Source organism: Pezoporus occidentalis, unplaced genomic scaffold, assembly GCF_034315485.1.
Source record: "Pezoporus occidentalis ecotype Australia unplaced genomic scaffold, CSIRO_AGI_Poc_V1 ctg49, whole genome shotgun sequence".
In the NCBI taxonomy this organism is placed as follows: Eukaryota; Metazoa; Chordata; class Aves; order Psittaciformes; family Psittacidae; genus Pezoporus; species Pezoporus occidentalis.
Window position 1 is genome coordinate 456,952 of NW_026915824.1, and position 20,092 is coordinate 477,043.

Here is a 20,092-nt window from a genome sequence, read left to right on the forward strand (position 1 = left end):
ACATAGGCAAAACCTAGCAGTATAACCCAAAAGAGAAAAATGTGAATTCAAATATACAGATGCACATAAAGCTGCTCCTGAAAACTTAGAAGCAGAATGCCTTATTGTACAAAGGGATTTGAGTGAGAGTGAGGAATCCCCACATGCTTTCTCCTGGGCAGTGCAAAAAAAACTTTTGTAAACATATTATTGGCAAATCACTCTGACAACTAAAAATGGCAGAGGCAAAGGGAAAGCCCACATAAAATATCTATGATTTAAGTATAACCTGATGGGCAGTAGGTACTATGCACATTCATTAGGGATGTCCACGTGCAACTCACTCCTGGCTTGACTTTGTTCTGCCATTCATGAATTATGCAGTCATCTCTAACACAGGGAAACGGGAGCGAATTATGCTGCCCACTATCACATATTATCTCCCTGGATACACACACTTTAACACTCAGGTTTAAACATGTTTATATGCTGTTGTGACCACTTGGGATTTTCATTCTCGTGTATGTTGTGTGTACACACACAAGTGAGCTTACATACCTGTAAGAAAACAAATCATATACACAGGTGTATGTAAGTAAGAGAACCATGAAACCATAATGGAATGAGAAATTTCCTTGAAGATTTTTAAATCTGGAAAAAAAAATCCAGTTTAAGTGCTATCCATAAAAAGGTAACGGCAAATCCTTTAACACATAACACTTCCTAGTCAACACTGCAGCCATTAAACCTTTTTTTCTGCCACCTAAGTTTAAAATCTGATATTTTTTTCCACATCCTTTTGTATTTTTATGGGCACCTAGTCTTTCCCGGCGCAGCCCTAACACTGCCACTCAGTATTTTATTATGCATGTTGTTACATCTGCTCTTACAAGGCTGACTCTATTATCATTTTGCAAGTGACTTTTTAATTACTGTTACATCTAAGATGAGATTTGGAATTTAAAAACACGCACACAAGGGGTTAGGCTGGTCTTTGATTATTAAAACCTTAAGGTTCATAGACTAAAAGGGTCAGATGGGACCACAGTGATCCTTGCAAGGCTGGAATCCACAGTCATTGCTCAGACAGAGATCCCATGGAGTCAGGGTACAATCCTCCTTGGGCAGTCGGGCAAGGCCCCCATATTCTGGGAAGGAACTTAAAAATGGAAATTTCATGATCTGCATATTTTCTGATAGGTCTTGTCCATTAAAATGCAATTCTAGTATGCATTATGGATAATTACCTTTATTTGCCATACTATAGGGATTCTTGGTGTTTAAATTATCCCCAGAATGCGCAGAATTGCACTTTTTGAAGTAATCCTTTGTAATAAAACAGAATGCATTTTGTCAGATAGCTGGGGTTTTATCTGTGCCGTAATAAAGGTACTTAAAAATGTAGCCTCAGGCAACTAAAGCAGGATTTCACTTCTTGAGGAAAACCAAAGTAAAATAAAAATTTTCCCACACTGCACAATCTAGTCATTAATTTTACTGTAGGCAGCCAGACATGCATGCCAATGTTTTCACTGAGTAAATGTGTGGTTTAACCATTATATTCTCTACAGCTGAAAAAAGCTCCCACCAAATATTTGATTTTTAATTTCAGGTTTTTATATCAGATTGAAATACAGTATAATATCATACCTCTTAAACCTACTATGATGAAGCTAATAAACAGTGATAAATATTTTCCTTAATTTTGACAGACATGCAGTGAAATATATTTAAATTCACATTACAATTTTCACCTGTTATGCATGCTTAAGGAAACAGAAAATACTACATATAGCAGTATTCTTTTTCTTTTAAAGAAACTATGTGTTTGACATTTTAGAAAGTAAAACAAAAACCACATTCAAAAACCTGTATTTTTCCTCTAAGGAGTAATTATCATAATATACGTGTGCATTTTGAATGACCAGCTGAGGAGTACGTAGCAACAAAATGTGCAGCTTATGCAAACACTTGTTTAAATTTATACATAAACACATAGTTCTAAGAGTCCCCTAACTTCCGTTACATTTAGATATTTGTTACAAAACAGAAAGTTTTTAGCAGATGGCTTGCTTGCTTTATGCCCTGTGACACCCCAAGCCCTTCAACTGAAAAAACAGAAAGAAACAGAAATTCTAACTACAAAAATATCAAAAGCAGGAATCAATTTAACAACAAAATGAAAGGTTTGGATAACTGTCCGTTATACTACACATGAAAAATTTTCTCTCAAATGAGGTCAAGAAAGTATCAAACAGCTGTAAGCTTATAGTATAAATACAATGGACTTATCATTGATGTATACATATTAGATAGATGTACACTATTTTAATATAAATATTTCCTAAACACCAAATATCTCATATTGAGTATAATTTCAGATAAACACATCTCTTTATTATCCAGCACTTCCACTTACATTGTAAATGAGATGTGACCAGCAGAAGGCAGTGTTACAATAAATATATATGCAACTACTCATTTACAAGCTGGTTTGATATTGAGATTTAGAGTTTTCCTAACTTTTCACAATACAGCTGTTGTTTTCCCTAGGCACTTAGTATCAAAACCATCTTCTTAATGTAAATAAGATTAGAGAAGTACTTAAAATACTTTGGAAACCATTTCTTTTGTACTACAATGTTTTTACTTTAAAAAGTTAGCCTCCTTAACTTTTACTACATTGCATCTTTAGCTTTTTAAGTTCGTAAGAGAATTATGTTTTGCACTTACCATTTCAACATAGCATTATGCTGAGCTGTCCCCTCATGAAACAGGACTCACACACTGTTGAGAAGATGGGCATTGCCTCCACAGCAGTCTAGCTTACATAATTCAGTCCAAAAAAAAAAAGCTTCTAACATCATTTCTTATTAACCTTTAGTGGTTTGACCATCATCTGGTAGAACAGTATCTAATATACTCTTATTGGAAATGCTGTAGGAGTAATAGAACATACCTTTAATTAAATCTCCATCAAACATTTAAGTAATAATGTCGTTTAGTATGTGTTAGTATACAAAATCTGTTGGATACCTCTCCAAGTTTACAAAATCCATGCTAAAGGAGCCAACATTGCAAAAAAAAAAAAAAAATGTTACAGCATATGTTTGGATTTTTGTATTTCAAAGTCCTGACTACTTTATCTGAATTACAGATTTAGAGCTTTGTTATGTGTGATAGTTATGATAATATGATCACTAAAGGCACAGAGACAGGGAGACTCAAATCCCTTTGAAAATCCCTTTCTCCATCTCCTACAGCTGCTGCTGGAGTTTAATATCTGATAGAATGATGAAAAAGAACAGGCCGAACTCCAGTTTTAATAAAAATTTTAACAGGTCTACATATAGTTATGAAAAATGTTATTTGCAATGCCAATCTTTAATAAAATTTTCTTAAACCAAAGAAAATTCCCTATGGGGAATCTGTTATGAATGTGTTTTTCATATGTACTATTTAAGGCTGTTTAAAGGTTATGAAAGTGACTGGTAAAATAAGTTCTAGCATAGCACAACAAAATCCTATGTGCAGTCTCGCTTTTGCATTTAATCAAATAGGTAAGCAAGTCCTTCAATTTTTCATGTTTGCTCTAAAACAAATATTTTCAGTTTTCATTAAAACTTTTATCTGAGTGAACAGTAATAATTCTTAGCATGTACATTAGCTTCAAAGAGAGGTCAGCTACGCTCAAATTTACCTCGTTGCTGAGAACATATTGATTTGAATACTCTTATCAGTCACAATCTTTGCAACTCACACACTTCCTAACACAATATTCTCTGCAATAGTCAGTTTAGTACATGCTTTAATAATATTTAATTATGTTTAGATGAATTTAATGTTAAAAAACTTGCAGAACATCACTTTCAAACTTTGTGACCTGTGTGATCATTATGTGTCTTAAGGACATAATGAAATGTTCTAACCATATTGTGACCCTGTTTCTTGCAGTAATACTACTGAATAAAAATTCCAACTTGTCATTTTTGTCTAATTCAAATTAGAATTTTTCTGGATGGTAGTTTAAATATTCTGGAAATCGAGTTATTCTTCCATAAGGCATCTATACAACATAAAAAATGACACATTCCCTCAACCACATATATTAAGTACTAGCAACAAATTATATTGCATGTGCATGTTTAAGATGACTGTAAAAAAATTATATTTACTTACTATACCAACTTTCTGTTTCTAAATCTTTTATCTTCATTCCCTCAAACCACATTTGCATCTCTATGATCGTCTTAGAACATAACATTAGAACATGATGTGTGTGCAATATTGACTTCCTTAAATAGATGGCAATTTGTGCAAAATAATTTCTTTTACAAATAAATGTCAGTCATCATACTTGTACAGAAAACAGAATGTGCATCCTGAGTAAAGAGGTCATTTCTAGCTCTAGACTAACTGAAGTAAGGAGTGAAGCAGGGGAAATCATAAAAAACACGCCCATGAACTTCAGTCTCCCCTACCTTAAAAATCTAGCTACAGACCTTAATTCACAGAAGTTGGTCTGTGCACATCTGTCTGTAAGAGCACGCTTTTTATAGATCAATGTGAAAGAACTGGACCCAACTGTGAGCTTTCTGGAATATTTTAAAGCTTTACCTAATCAATGAAAATTGAGAATGTCCATCTTCTAGAGACATAGTAAAAAATTACACTACTATCACTAGCAAATTAAAAGCATAAGCTGTCATTATAATAAGTAATTAACATTATTTAAAACAATCTACCATTTTTGTTTCATGTATTTTCAAATTCTTCATTTTAAGGTTTTGGTAAGGTTCATATTTCCTGTGACCTTAAGCAGGGGATTTGGAAAATTTTGGAGGAATCAAGGTAACAAGAATGTATAAAAGAATAATTTATTGCTGTGACCATTTTGTCCTCTGATTTCTGTTTTGGGATTATAGTGGATTATCTCTGTATAAAATCTATTTTTCATATCCCTGTGGAAATTAATTGACAAGTTCACAAACAGGAAAACAAAAGAAAAAAAAAAGAGATCTAATCAATATTTAAACTCAAACATTTATGCTATCTCTTTGAACAGAAATTTTATAAAATGTTAGCTGCCTCCTCAAACATAAAGGCTCCAGATAAAATTTAAATTAACAATAGAAAAACTTCAAAAGACTATCTGAAATAATTAGTTTGAAACAAACATATTTCATTAAAATGAAGAAATCTCAAAATTTTCTCTATCTATACAGGTTGCATTTGACAATGTTTTATTTCTGATGTCACTTTTTAAAAACTCTTAAGAATTATCATTCTTAAAAAAGTAGTTACTTTCATAGAGAAAAGCCATAATGCTATAAAAGTTCTAAAGTATTTATAGTTTTTATGCGTAATTAAATTACTCTACCATGAAAAAGATAAAATCAAAGTTATATCAAATTGGATAAACACTAAACCAACAATTTTATTAACTGATACTATTGGAGGTTTTTCAAATTAAAATAAAAATAATAATTTCATTTAAATTCTGTTTATTCATATTTCATCACTAAGTGTTTACAAGAAAATGTTAATATATAAGAATGGATTAAACACTAAAAAGTTCCATTTTCTGGAAAATGTAAGGGAGTATCACTTTATATATCATTTTGAAAACAAATTAAAAGCATTATTGCTATTAGGATGCTTTGGTTTACCTTTCAATCTTTAAAAAATATATAAGTGAGCTCAAGTGGTTTTGTTTTCAAAACTGTTTTAGTAAATTTATTAATCTTTCTAGGTACAGTGCATGATATTAAAAAGTGTTTCCTGACTCATATCAAGATTACTTCAAGTGAATAAAGAAGATATATACTTTTTAAAAGAACTGTTTCATGTAAGGTTTAGCTGCTTTCTTTTTTAGTCACAATTATCTCGCCTTTTATTTTTTTAATAATTTAGAATTCGTTTGGAGTTTCAACAAAACCCATTTTTTGATCAGACATTTTCCTGAGAACATATTAAAATACTAGGTTTTTAATTGACTAATCTCCACATGATGAAAAAATAGATATAATTTCTTCATATTTCTTTGTAGAAGTTTATTAGTTAAAATTTTCCTCCCCTTTTTCTAGAGATTAATAACCTTAGGATCTAGTGGAAAGCTTTGGTAACAATCTGATAATCCACAACTGTCCCTTTTATTACTAGAAAACTGGATTTAAGAATGCAAAAATTACTTCTAATTTCTTGTTCTCAAACTGAATGTATTAAAAAGTTTCCATAGCAACTGCAAAGCATTATACCAGTCCCCAAGTAACTCTCCAATAATAGCCAAAAAAACATATGTGATATTTAAATGCTTAATATTTTAACAAAACTTTCTTTAACAGTAGGATGAAATGCTTCTCAGACATTGATATTTTAAGTTCAAGTAGCAATATGAAACAAAACCCCAGTTTACATCTGAACATAGACACCATATTATTCATTCTGTGGATTCTAATAAATGGCACAAGCTAACAAGTATGCTTTTTAAAAGGCAAGGAAAAACATAGAGCTGCTTCTATAGAACTGTCCCATTTGCTTCTATTGGAGAACTACCTTGTTCGTTTTCTCTGCACAGCTATGAACACGGGTTTTCATGACTTCAGGCTGTCTATGACCAAGATTACCTGTTTTAAGCTCTGTTTTAAGAATTTTTTTTTTCATTCCAAATAAAAAAAAAAATCACTTGCTTTTATAGCCTTCTATATTATCTGCCCTGTATACCAAAGAACACAGAAATATTGCTTTTTCTTGATGTTGTTTATCTTTAAGAGCCCAGACACATGAAATGCTGATTATTTCTAATGAAAAGATCAACTCTACACAACATATGACCATTTGTAAATAAAGTTTTTTGGGTATTTCACCCGTATGCAATAGAAGACAGGAAATAAAGAGACAGGGAATAACATCATCATGTATTTTTTTTGTCTAGTGACAAGGTTTAATGTTTATGAACTTTACATATTCACTTTTTTTTTTTAAGCTAAAACCAAAATTAAAATTACTAGTTTTTCTAGCTGGGGCCTGATTCATCTTCACTGCAATCAATAAATTTTTTTCAGCAACTTCAGAGATTTTTGGTAGAGTATGTGTCACTCTGCAAACTCACCAGCTTATTTTTTTCATGGTATTTGTATCCAGAGCACTGCATTTATGGTTCGACACGTGGAACAAAAACACATGCTTTAACAGTAAAATCTGCAGGACAGCAAACATTTAAATGTATCACCAACTCTATCCTTGTTTGTTACCCGATATCTTATGTTTACTCACGTTTACTTGCATGAGTAAAGCTACTTATTCATTTAAACATTCACAGAATTGGCTACTAGGAATATGTAGTTTACTCCATGTAAGCTACATGTATATGTAGCAATTTCATAGGTCATTGCAGTAAGTATAATTTTGCAATGGTCTGTAGAGTTTACGCTCGCTTTGAAAACTAATGCCACAATCTTGCGAGCACATACTCGTGTCCATAATCGCACACATGTGAGTACTACTGGACTGTTCTCAGGAATAAAATTACTGAAATGCATAAGTGTTTGCAGGTTCAGGACCTAAAATTGTTAATACCATACAAGTCCTGTAAAAGTGCTGTGTTAAGGCGCCATCCTGAAAACACTTAACTCCTGGGTATACAACAGCTGTGCTTATTTCTAGGGCTAACCCCTTTGAAAGTAAGTAGCAGTAAACTCAGTACTAATTATTTAAACATCTTTACTCTGAAATGTGCTCCCTCATCATTTCAGAGAGGGAGACTACAAGGTTACAGTACGAAGAACTTAGTCTCTCATGTTACCTCAGATAATAGAAGCCAGTCTGAAGCCACAGATTATCCTGAATAAATGATCTAGTAGCATCCAAGATCTAGCTCTAACGAGCAAAAAAAAAAGTTACAAACTATTAAAAAACCACATTGCTCAGCCTCTCACCTTGTTGAGGGTCTAATAGACCCTTGTCCTGACCAGGGCACCAAGTTTCAAGCCACTCATAAAACTGCTCATAATGACCAGTTTCCTGGGGATTATTAATTAAGAAAAACATTTTTACAGAAGTGTCATATAAAAATACGAGACTCAGATAGGTAAAGCACATTAAAATTGCACTTGGAAAAGGGTGATGAAAATACATTAGTTTAATATTCTCCCCTATCTACTGTGGTAACTACTCAGCCTACAAGTAAAGCCACATTTGCTGCACAGTAGCAGCTGTGGCACCCTGGGCAGCCATGCGCTGCCTCTCTCAACTTCCCCTTGAGTTCAGCAGCTATGTCTCCTCCACTTCCACAATTTGCAAGCCCTGTCTGAGGATGTTGTCTCAGAGTAATGACCGTGCGAATAACAGCACCTAGTGCTACCTATTGTTGGGACTAGTGGAATACTCCTTCTGTTTTACACCCTTTACCAAAGCAGACATTTCTGCTTATTTGTACTGTTTGGTTCTCATTGTGAATTTTATCTTGGCTCAGAGATCAAATGCAAGCCTGCAGAGCTAAGGAGTGCAGACCAGAATTAAAACAAGATGCCCTTGCAGTGCTTGCCTGTGACACATTTCACCTTACTAAATATTTTATCAAGATATGTATTAATAAACTGAAAGCAAGAGTGTTTCTTTCTGCATTGTTTTATAACATCTGGTTTTGTAACTTTTTGTTTTATTATGGGTATAATCTTATAAAAAGTTTAAACATGTCCATAGTAGCTGCACCAGTGCTACAAGAATAGGCTCCTGCAATACTAAAATTCTACAATTATGTGCCAACTAGTAGCAGACTTCATGTTACACAGTTCCAGACAGATACCCACCATATTTGTACCCATGATACCAGTGGGAAATTCTGTGCAGAATCATTACTATCCGGTTAAAGTCCTTAAGCTCAGATTTGTGCAGTCTTTCAGTTTGAAAACTGAATTTCAAAATATACATTTTTTTTTATATTTTTTTATTTTTTAATATAGCTATACACACACACATATATATACACACGCACTCATACTTCTAACACAGTCTGAATATTTTGGAATTGAAAAACAGCATTCTACCTTTAGAGAAAGATACAGCAATAATGTTATTAGGATATCATAAGAATATTAACACTGTTGCAGACCTAGGAACATTTTAATTTGTAAGAAGCAGCAGAGTCTGAAGTTCATCAAAAGTGCATCAGAGTAAATCTAAACAGAACAATCCTTATGACATCTTTGTGCTTTGTGTAGATGCATTTCACATTCACCATCGGTTCATTTTTTTTACAGTCCTAGTTTGGATTGCTAAGTAACGTAGCATTGGTTCTCATTTCTAAGTAGCTTAGAGATCCATTTAAGTTTTACTAGCATCTGAATGAAAATTACCCTGCTAAAACAGGACCCAGAAAAAGCTTTGAATCTTCAGCAAAGGCATAGAAACATGTGTTATGTAAGAAAGGCTTTCTGTACCTATGCAAGTTCATGATTGTCAGTAACTATATTTTGTTTGGACATAGATGTATTTTACCCATAACACCTATCTTTAGCTGGCATTGTCCAATGGATGTTATTTTGTATGCTCTGTCTTTGTATGGACATTACTTGTGCTGTGTCAGAATTGTTCCTTTCCTTCATTCAGCACTGAGTAAAACAGAAATATGAACCCACAACACTTTTTTTAACAGTCTCATAGGTTTAGCACTAAAGATTTTGCTATCCAGCTGAGCTTCTTTATACACAGGCACAGATTACCTTAGTATCAGGTTGTTTTTTTTTTAAACCATTAAGTACCGTCATTCATTTTCCTCTGAAGTCACTACACTGCTATTAATCTTTTCACATCATGGCAGCACTACCTTCTCTATGGGAGCTCTGAAGCTTTCTATAAAACCCAAGTAGAGGGGAGCATAGCAATAGAGGCCTACCAGTATCACTGTTAAGGAAATAATTTGATAGTAGATAAGTGAACACAGTCCTTTTTATAGATACAGGCGGGGTTGGTTTTGTTTATATTCATTTGGTACTTAATTGTAAATGCAATGGAAATCGGGCTCCATTTGAGACCATATGAAAGTGGCACCTGAGAATGTAAGGTTTCTTCCAGTTCTCACTTTCAAGGGCATGGACCTATAACGAATATTAGATCAAACATACTGGCTACTCTGGTTCACAGAAGTGATCAGAAAGCAGGGGTCAGAGGACTCCCGGACTGACACAGCTTTGAAATCCACCATACTAGAGGCACACTACTCCATTACAGCAATACTTAGGGATAACATTTGCAGTATATGGCACAGCCGTATACTGTGTCGCAATGTGCAGCTGCCAAGGGGTCCATTGCAACAAGACCCATGTCTCTAGCCTTCACAGCACTCACATAAATTGGCAGTGAAAAGCATTTCAGATACAGAGCCAGTCCTTTCCACAGCATCTCTCCAGCAGGCCTTTCTTTCCATTTCCTCTCTCAGAGAAATCTGGGGGCATACAGAGATCCTCTTTGGACCTTTATATCTCCCCATTGCTTGGAGTATCATAGCATAAGCTGTGCTGTGTTGCTTGTGTTGTTGCAGGTAAGATTAGTCTTTTTGGTTTTTTAATCATAAAAACAAGAAAGATGCACAGTTGCATTTACTTTCATCCAGCACCTTGGAAGAGAAGCTCAGTTCTATGAAACCACTCCAGGGACCACTGCTGTACCACAGAACTCACAGGCTCCAGACTGTGATGTGCACAGGGGCTTGGGCTGCTATGCCTGTGCCCATGGCAGCTCTAGCCCTGTTAAGTTGCTTGGACTGCCTACACAGCAGTTTGGCAAGCAGTCATGTATGATATATTGATATTAACTAACTGCTATATTTTAAAGAATAAGCCGGCATAAAGTAAGAAGGATTTAAAGCACTAGTAAAAAGTGACCTCAAGAAGGATTTGCACAGCAGAACTTTTTTTTACAATTGTATCAGATTTCCCTCTCTGTAAACAAATTGTATAGTCCAAGACCACCACAGTCACAATGCTACTGCTGGTAAACAGTAGCAACTCTAATTAAAACTACTTTATTCTCACGTGCTAAAGTCTTAAAACAAAACATCTACCCAGAAGGCCCAACTCTAATAATCTTAATGTCTATTTAAAACATCTTTAACTGCAAACAGAAAATAGCAATTTTTTCCCTATAGTTTATGTATGCACTTGCATAAGGATATCTCTCCCTGAACAACCCCAAGGGGAGAACTTCATTAAAATACTTATATGATTTTTTTTTTTTTTTTTTTAATCCAGAGGAGAAAGGGAATCAAATCACCAAAACAAGAATCTCAATTTCTTACTTAAAGATTTGGGTTGGGGGGGGAGCCCACTTTATTTTCACATCTCACTTAAATGCTTTTTTATCCTGTTCTGCGCTTCTTTCTTTTCCAAAGTAAACTACTTTTCATTGACAAGTTAAAACATTTCTGTTCAAGGCTCAGCACAAGTAACACAGTGTGGGTCTTAAGAGAAGATTTTGCATTTGAACAGCAGTTCATTCCACTGCATTTTATAAAGGGAGTATCCCACACGTTACAGACTATGAGTCACTGTGCCATAGCAGCTGTGACTCTGAGACCAGATTATTTGTTTTACCGTGTAGGCAAAAACATTGTTTCTTTGGACCATGTGCTACTCTTCATTTATTGGTGTGATCTAAATATTTCCAGAACATCCCATCTGCTGCTCAGGAATTTGGAAAGAGGACCCTTTCTCATACATGTTCCCCCTTGCCTCTCTTCCCCACACCCCCTTCTAATCCAAAGTCCACTATTAGGACTGAAACCAGTCAAAATTTTTTCTAGATAAAATGAATCTTGAAGACACTATTCATGCCAGGACTATTTTTCCTGGGATCAGCAGCCCCACTGAACTTTTTGGGTCCATTTTTAGACTGTCAATCCTTTATTAGCACTGAGCCCTGAACAAAATCACAGCTAAGAAAATTGGAAATGGGATGCGATGTGATTTCCATTATAAATGAAATGACTTTAAAAAGAAAAGACAACATAAGGATATAAGTATCTTCATAGTACTGAGCAAGTTTTTCTGCTTAAGACTTCCTGCATGATGTTCAGAGCCCCAGCTCATACAATAGCAAAAATTAATTCAGCTTTCGAGGAAAGGATGGAATATTTTGCAGAACATAAAGAAATTGACTAAAGAGGTACAAGCATAGAAATGCTTGAAAGCTTTTCTACATACAAGTATACCTTTTCCTGTCCCAGAAGAAATGTTAGTTAGGCGTCATATCAGATGGGGTTGCTCTGTTGGTGTTTTGCTTGCTGCTTTTTACAAATGATGATACACCTTGGACTCTTGGAAGGTTTATTTACTGCCATAAGTCATGGAAGACATGTCTGCTAGTACTCCCTTTTGCAAAAGGAGATCTAGGAGTTATTTTTACATATCTTGCCACAAAGTTTTGAAATGTCTTTCAAATGCCTAGGTTCTCCGGGTTTAGTCTAAATTTGGTCTTTAAAATCAAGATTGGCAGTTAAGTCACAGAAGGAGGTACATGCCTCTTAAAGAAAAAGACAAGACAAAAATACCACTACGCAGTATCATGAAATCAAATTACCTCTACATGAGTGCATCAGCTCAGATAAATGAAAAACCCTGAAGCTACAAACAACAGAAGAGTTAAAAGTCAACACCTCCCTTATTTTGTTCCATAAAGTTTTCTGGAATTTTTGCAGGGAAACAAATAATAAACATTAATTAAATACACTAGCAGTCAGAAAAATTGCAATATAAATTACTGTCCATTGTAATAGAAAACTAAATTACAATGCAAATTAATTTCTATTACAAATTAATTTATATTAAAAATGCAGATATTTAGGATACTGCCAACTATTTGAACAATTTCTTCTGGTGCAATTCTAATACCAGAGTATTTAGAATAGTTTTAAAAATATTTGTACATCCTGGTTCTATTATTCCACTTACCCATTTAATTTATTATTACCCAGATGAATTTTGGTGGTTGTTTTTTTTTTTGTTTGTTTGTGGATTTGTTTGGTTTGGTTTTTTTAAGTGAATGAACGAGAGAAGGAAATTATTCTCAACTATAGATTCATAGATAAAATACTGCAGTAAGTGTAGTTTTGAAATTCTCATTTCAGAAGACCCTGACTTAGCTGAGAAAGATCCAAGAGTTATAGAAATATTTCTCTCCATACGACAAAGACAGATTTCTTGCACTGACATTAAAAATCGACCTCTGCTTGAAGTTGGTGAACCAATGTAAATCACACCAAAATCCTACTTTGGACTTTACAAGATGCTCAGCCCCTTTGCTAGACCTTTGCAAGTTGCATGAATGTCCCACAGGTCTGCTGGGTCAACACAATATTTTCCATGTCATTTAACTCCTGCATTATGGCAGCTGGAGCTGAAGGACACAAACAAAACTGCCATACAGGGAAGCTTGTTGTGAGCACAGTCAGAGGTCTGGGTACAGCCTTGCTGCTGAGGGTGAAGCAGGAAAGGAGAGACAACAGGACATCTGTACATGGATCTACATGACGTATTATTCTATACCCTTGAATACCCTGACTCAGTTAATTCAATGCCTCTGTATGAAGCTGAGTTACATCAACAAGAACCTAATTACTTTAAGTGCCCCTTATACATAGTTTCTCAACCAAAGTTATTTTTAATCTTGACAACACCCACCCCCATACAAATAAATTATATATTTATTTTCAAATAACCTTTCCACAAACTGGAACATTTTCTCTATATTTGCTGCAATAATTCAACCATGTTTTCTATGTACGGGGGTTGGAACTAGATGACCTTAAGGTCCTTTCCAACCCTAACTATTCTACGATTCTATGTAATACCAAATGCTATGTTGATATTTTGAAATTAAAATAGTTGAAATGCTACAGTGATGGCATATACCAAAGGAAAGGTTGATGTTATAGTAGCACAACTTAGATTTTTACCACTCAACTCTAAAGAGAAACAGCATCTTACCATATCAGCCAGCAGTACCCTAGTAACACCTACTTGACCACCTGACATAGCTTAGTCCCACCAGTGGGCCATGTAAGCTATAAAAGTGCACAGTGTAGAAATTAAGGAGCCTATCAAAAGGTATGTTTCCAAATGAAAAAGCTTAACTCGAACCTTCTGAATCAATATTTAACTACCTAAAACAAAAGTGCCTACATTCCCAGTAACTTATTTGCAGAAGTGCTGAGCGCTACTGAGCATCTTCTGTGGGAGCCACAGGAGTTTAACACCTTTGTAATAAACAGGGTGATCTTAATTTAGGTCTGGGAGGTGAATTTAAGACCCTAAGATTTAAAATTATGAAAACATGTAATTTTCATAAAACACACCTAGAAATACAGGGGAGAGGTGTGAGTAAGCAGGAACAGAAGTTGAAAAAGGAAAGTAAAAAGAAAAAGAAACCCAAAACACCCCAAGCCCAAACAGGCTTAGGTTGTTCATAGGTTCATTTAGAGAAATTAAGTGCAATATAGATTACAACATGCTAATTGGAATCTTTCTATCCTTTTTTTTTTTAATATATAAATGATTTCATTTACCAACTGCATATTCCTATGCTGCATGTTCATGGAAGTTATTACATTGTTTTTATAAATATGGGGGGGAACCGTGAACTGCTGCCTATACTTACAAAAAGCTTGAAAATCATGTTCCCGTTTTCTAGTCTTTTTCTTTAAGTCAGACAATATATCTTTGTAGAACTAAGTGAAGTACAAAGCTAGAGATTAATGTCATTACTCTTGGAAATACATAGTGTTGTAATAAAATGAAGACGTATATTCTTCCTCCAAGCTAATTTGAATAGTTTTCACATTCTTTAGTGGAGAGCTTGTTGCTTTTAATTGCACAGAGAACATGCCTGGCTTGTAGTCTATATCCAAAGCACAATTTCACTTGACCTTCAAAAGATAATATCAGAATTAATTTCTAATAATGTTGGGTATTCTTCTCTGAGCTAAAGTGATGTAAAAATATTTCCTCTTTGAGCTAGAATTTTATTCATTCTTAGATTATTCCTCATGAAAAGAAAACTGATAAGCTAGACTCTTTTCTTTTCTTCTTTAATCTTTCCTTCTCCCGCGTCTCATTTTTCCTTTGTTCTTTGTCAATCTTCCTCATATTCTTCCTTCCAACTGCTAGCAAAAAGGCTGTCTCTAGTTAAATATTCTCAGCACTGCTATTACATACCATGTATGTACCACTTTATTTACAAGATTTTTATGAACTCTTCCTTTTCCAGCTGAATGTATGAAAGAATGCTTTTCTAGCTTCAAAGTGTGAAATTGTCTGCCCTGACAGAATCACTACTAACTGACTAACCATCCTTAAAAATTGTTCATTTTTTGCCTTTGTTCTCTACTTTCCCCCCTCCCCCAAACATACGTACTGTAAAAGCAGACGATTTTGTAAAGGTCTGACCTTATTAAAAAACACTTCTGTGTTTGTCATATTTTTCTTAGTAGGATCCTTCATTTACACAATCTGCAAAAGCGAACTTACTTTTAGGAGAGGAATTAAATCTTGTTGTTGCTCCTCTTCTTATGAATAGTTCAAACAATTTTTGCCAGGATAAGAAGAGAAGTTTTTGACCAATTCATAAATCTATTTCCTACCCCCAAAACCCCTGATTGCTTTGTGAAGCTCTGGTAACAGTCTATTTTTTTAGCACAAATTAATCAACTTGTACCCCACACAAAAATTACAACTACAACTGCCTTTAACAATACCATTTTTTAAGTCATATTCTCAATGAATCAAGTAATGGTTTATATGTACAAGCACATAGCATTTCTAAAGCAACAAAAAGGAATCATGTTAATTGTAACTGCCTCTATCACCAAAATCAGTCTCACCTGTCTACTTACTTTAAACACCCAAAAAGTACCAACAGCAAAAGGAATAGCCCAGCAAATGAAACACAGGAAGAAAGAGTCAATTCTAATTTTAAAATAAGCTAGACAATATTAAAAACTACCACAGAGGTGCCAAGGAAGTACTTGCAGACATTAGGAAGGCTGTTCTCAAAGCCAATTTACAATCTTAAAGGAGCAAAGGCAGAAGACAACAGCTTGCATTCACAATCAAACACTAAGTTTCTTACTTGGTAATTTCCAGGAGATGGACAAGGAAATGTTTTAAGAATTGAACAGAGTAAATACCATACGATTTAAATAAGGAGCATACCTCAAAGCATAAGTTTTAATAAACATTTATTATGTGCTTAGAATGAGTGTTTACATATAAACTTTGAGGTATATTTTCTCTCTATTTCTGCATCAGTACCTGAAAATTAACTGTCAACTTTGAGAACAAGAATTTTATTGACATGAATTACATTATTCTGTAAAATGCAAAAATTTAGACTGAAACTAGCTTTCATAACAAAATGTTTTTTTTTGAATCTCCAACACAAAACCAGTATATTTTTTCAAGTAATTACAGTTGAACATTTTATTAAAAGAACCCTATGTTTATAAGCTCACTGGTTGTATGTGTGGCATTTTTTCCATTAAATTCAATAAATCTCCTAAACTAACCACTATCTTTCACATTGCTTCTACAAACATATTTCAGCTATCACCTCAGATTTGGCATTAATTTTGAATAGTAGAGGCCCAACCATACTAAATATTTTAACTACTAAATGACTACTTTTTATGTTGTTATAGAATAAAATTTTTAGAATTGCTTTATAAGGAATAGAACTGTAAATCAAGTGTGCCATTTTCAGAACTAGTAAAGGGCTCCAAATTATTTTTCACCATGTCATTTATATTGAATAAGCAGTTTGGATGCGATTCAAATTTCTATAACACTATTGTTGTTGAGGATTGTGAAGGTTTATATTTCATTTTTATTTATTTCATGTAAATGCCATTTAAATTGACATTTTAAGATGGCATTTAAAAAGTGAAGAGGAAAGGAAATCAAGCATTCCTGGACCTAGATGGCTTTCATGACTTTGAAGTTATATGCAACAGAGTCGGTTTCTGAAAAATCTAACGGCTACAAAGCTTGCCAGTCTCTTGGTTCCACAAGTCTTGTGTCTTCTTCCTCTCCTTGATGTTCAACCTGGCTATTAATATTTTACACTGTTCCTTACCTGCCAAGCTGCTTTGTTCTTCATCATTGTTTTTTATTCAACCACTCCTGGGCTTGCAAATCTATTCCCTCTTGCACTATTTTGACTATACTCACCTGTAGGTGGTACCCCAAAACATTTCTTCCTACATGTTACTGGACCAGGTAATAGTCAACAATGTGCATAATTTGGGGGAAAGGTTATGTATCTGCCACAGTTCGGATTTTGGTATAACTCCTTAGTAACTGGTGGAACCAGTGAATTTACAAAAAAAACAAAAAAAACAAAACAAAACAAAAAAAAAAAAAAAACAACCTTCCCTCTCCAACATTTTGACCTCTTTGGACACTTTCCTGAAAAGCAAAGTGTTTTCTCTTTTACTCTGCTGTTTTTTTGATCAACTTTGATCAAGTTTTGATCAAGTTGATTGATCAACTTGAGTTACACTTCTCAGTCTAAGGACAGAATAAACAAAGACTTGGTTTCATTCACTGCAGGTCAAAAGTCACCCATCATAATTTGAAGTATCCAGCTAAAAAGGGAGCTGATTTCAAGTGAGTATTTTGCATTCAGTTTGACAAAATTCCCAGTTTTACTTTTGTTGCTTTATTTGCAATAGCAAATATGCTACTGAGACATGGCACAGTGATATATACATAATAATTAACCCATACATATTACACTACATAAGTAATGTGACCTTTCTGGGAGAAAATAGTGATATGTTGTAGAGCAACATTAAGTACTTGGTGTTATATTTCAAATACATACACAAACTAGCTAAAACTGTAATATTTAAGACCTAATCTATTAAAATCATATATACTCACATTTAAATGCAAAACCATCAGATTCAGCTGCTGGTATCCCAGTTGTGCAGACTCAAAATACTGGGGGTCAGCTTTTCAGAGACTTCACACTGTGACTCCAACACGTGGTTCTGCATGATATGAGATAGGATTGGTCATTTTTACATTTTTAAGTCACAGGAGACTTGGGGTACAGCTAATATCCAAGTAGTGACTTTTCTGTCCTTTTTTCTTAATAAGGCAACTAATAACGTATACCCTGGATGAATGCATTTTTTACAAGTTATAACTTGCAAAATAATAATGCTAATAAATTACAGAAGAGAATATTTTAATTAATACTTACTTACATAAACCCTGTCACAGTTTCTACAAATAAAAGTTCAAAGATTTCCATGAAATTTCATGCAAAAAGTTCCATAATTTAATTGAAACCTATTTTACTTCTCCATGAAATCTGGTGGCACAGCTGTTTACCATGACAGAACATGCAAAGGCACGAAAACCATCTTTTATTATCATAATAGAGAAATATCAGACGTCAAGTAAGAAGGCATCTGACTTTCAGCTTGCTTTCTCCTTTGCACAGTGAAATCAAATGCTGAAACAATTACTCTGCATGCCCAAGTTATTAGCTGGACTAGGTAGTAGGAAGGAAATGAAGGAGTGGGAAAAAGATGCAGTGCTGCAGCTTTACACACAGCTGAGTGACATAATGGCTTGTTGCCCCTTGTTCTTCCTGTCTTTGATCCCAACCCCCAGCTTCACGCCCTCCTTTGCAATGAGTGTGGCACTGACTCCAGCAATCAATTCAACTTAGCAGCCAAGCAGAAAACAGTATGATTGGGTTTAGCCAGGTTATTTTCCTACCACACTGGTGATTTCAAGTAGCTTGCACAAGTACCAAGTCTGAGGCAGAAAAACAGAAAGAAACCCAAGCAAGTTTGTGTGTGTGACCCCAGGGAGAGATGGGAAGAAGCTGACAGGGTACAAGGACCTTTCAAAAACAAGCCAGCACTTTAACATGCTCACCTTGGGCTGCCTGATACCATGATAGAAGAAGGTACAGAGAAAAGACTGTTGACTGTGACTGGAGACATTAAACACCTGACTTCTCCCAAAATTGTTATACTTGTTGGTGCTGAGGAGCAAGGTCAAACTCCATTGGGCAAGTTCATAAGGTTTGGAGGAATGGAGGTTCCTCTCCCAGCAGTCTATCCCTAGGTGATGATCAACCCACTGGAGGTTGGTAAGGCTATCACCATTCAAACAAACATGTAGAGGCACCCTTAGGTCTGTTTTGGCAACCTAAATGACGTAACTGCTGGAGGACTTAAGAGCGGCAGGAGAAAGCAGATGCAAAGTGCCAGCTCAAATACCCACATTCCCAGGAACATGCAGATGCTCCTGGGAGAATGAAGAAGGGGCTGAAGTGCCTCAATGAGTGTCACATTCCCTCATCTGAGTGATTCCCATTGCCACGGATCACTCTCACTACTGAGCAACCCTGTCTGAATTCTGGATGCTTTCTGAATTGAGCCCTCTGTCGGAAGAGATTTTGTTACATGAGAGACTTAACTTTTTGGCTCACTGCCGTAATAAAGTCCCTGCTCAGGCTGTCTTCAGTACCAGTCAGTTGCTACAGCTCAGAAAAAAAAAAAAACAAACCACCATAGAGTAAACTTTTAAAATCTTTCAAAAATATGTCTATTAAATTTTCCAAACTAATAATACTAATAAAGAGATTACATACATTTAGGTTAATAAAATGAGTAGTTTTTTTTCTTGTTATAATTGCTTCTTTTATTACAAGGAAAACCAGACTTCTACATCTGTTTTCCCATTATATAATAAACACACAAAATAATTACCATCTTCCTCAACGTGTCAGTTTCTACTGAGAATTTCTGAGATTGCCATAGAGACACCTTCTTTAGAAGCAAGCAAAACTAGAGCCAAAACTAATTAATACTTAATTGCTAAGTAAGATGTCATAAAAGATGTCATAGATATTATTCCAGAGTCCTTCAGGGAGACTGCTGGATTTCCTTTCATCTTTCAAGGCATACATAATAATAACAACTGTTACTGTGTTATTGTTTATGTTGCACGAGGGCAAACAGGATGAAATTACAGCAACCTATATCTGAAAGCTACTGACTGCCTTGCTCTCCTAATCAATACAAATGAGAGATGATTGC

General features: G+C 34.7%; 1 long non-coding RNA gene across 1 annotated transcript in view; it reads right to left on the minus strand.

Annotated features, from left to right (window-relative positions):
• LOC134172982 (uncharacterized) overlaps window positions 1–18,025 on the minus strand; it is an 86,877-nt gene extending 68,852 nt beyond the window's left edge. Inside the window, exon 1 of the long non-coding RNA XR_009968087.1 lies at window positions 17,913–18,025. This is a non-coding gene — a long non-coding RNA (uncharacterized LOC134172982). The remainder of the gene's footprint in view (window positions 1–17,912) is intronic.
• Window positions 18,026–20,092: the final 2,067 nt, after the last annotated feature.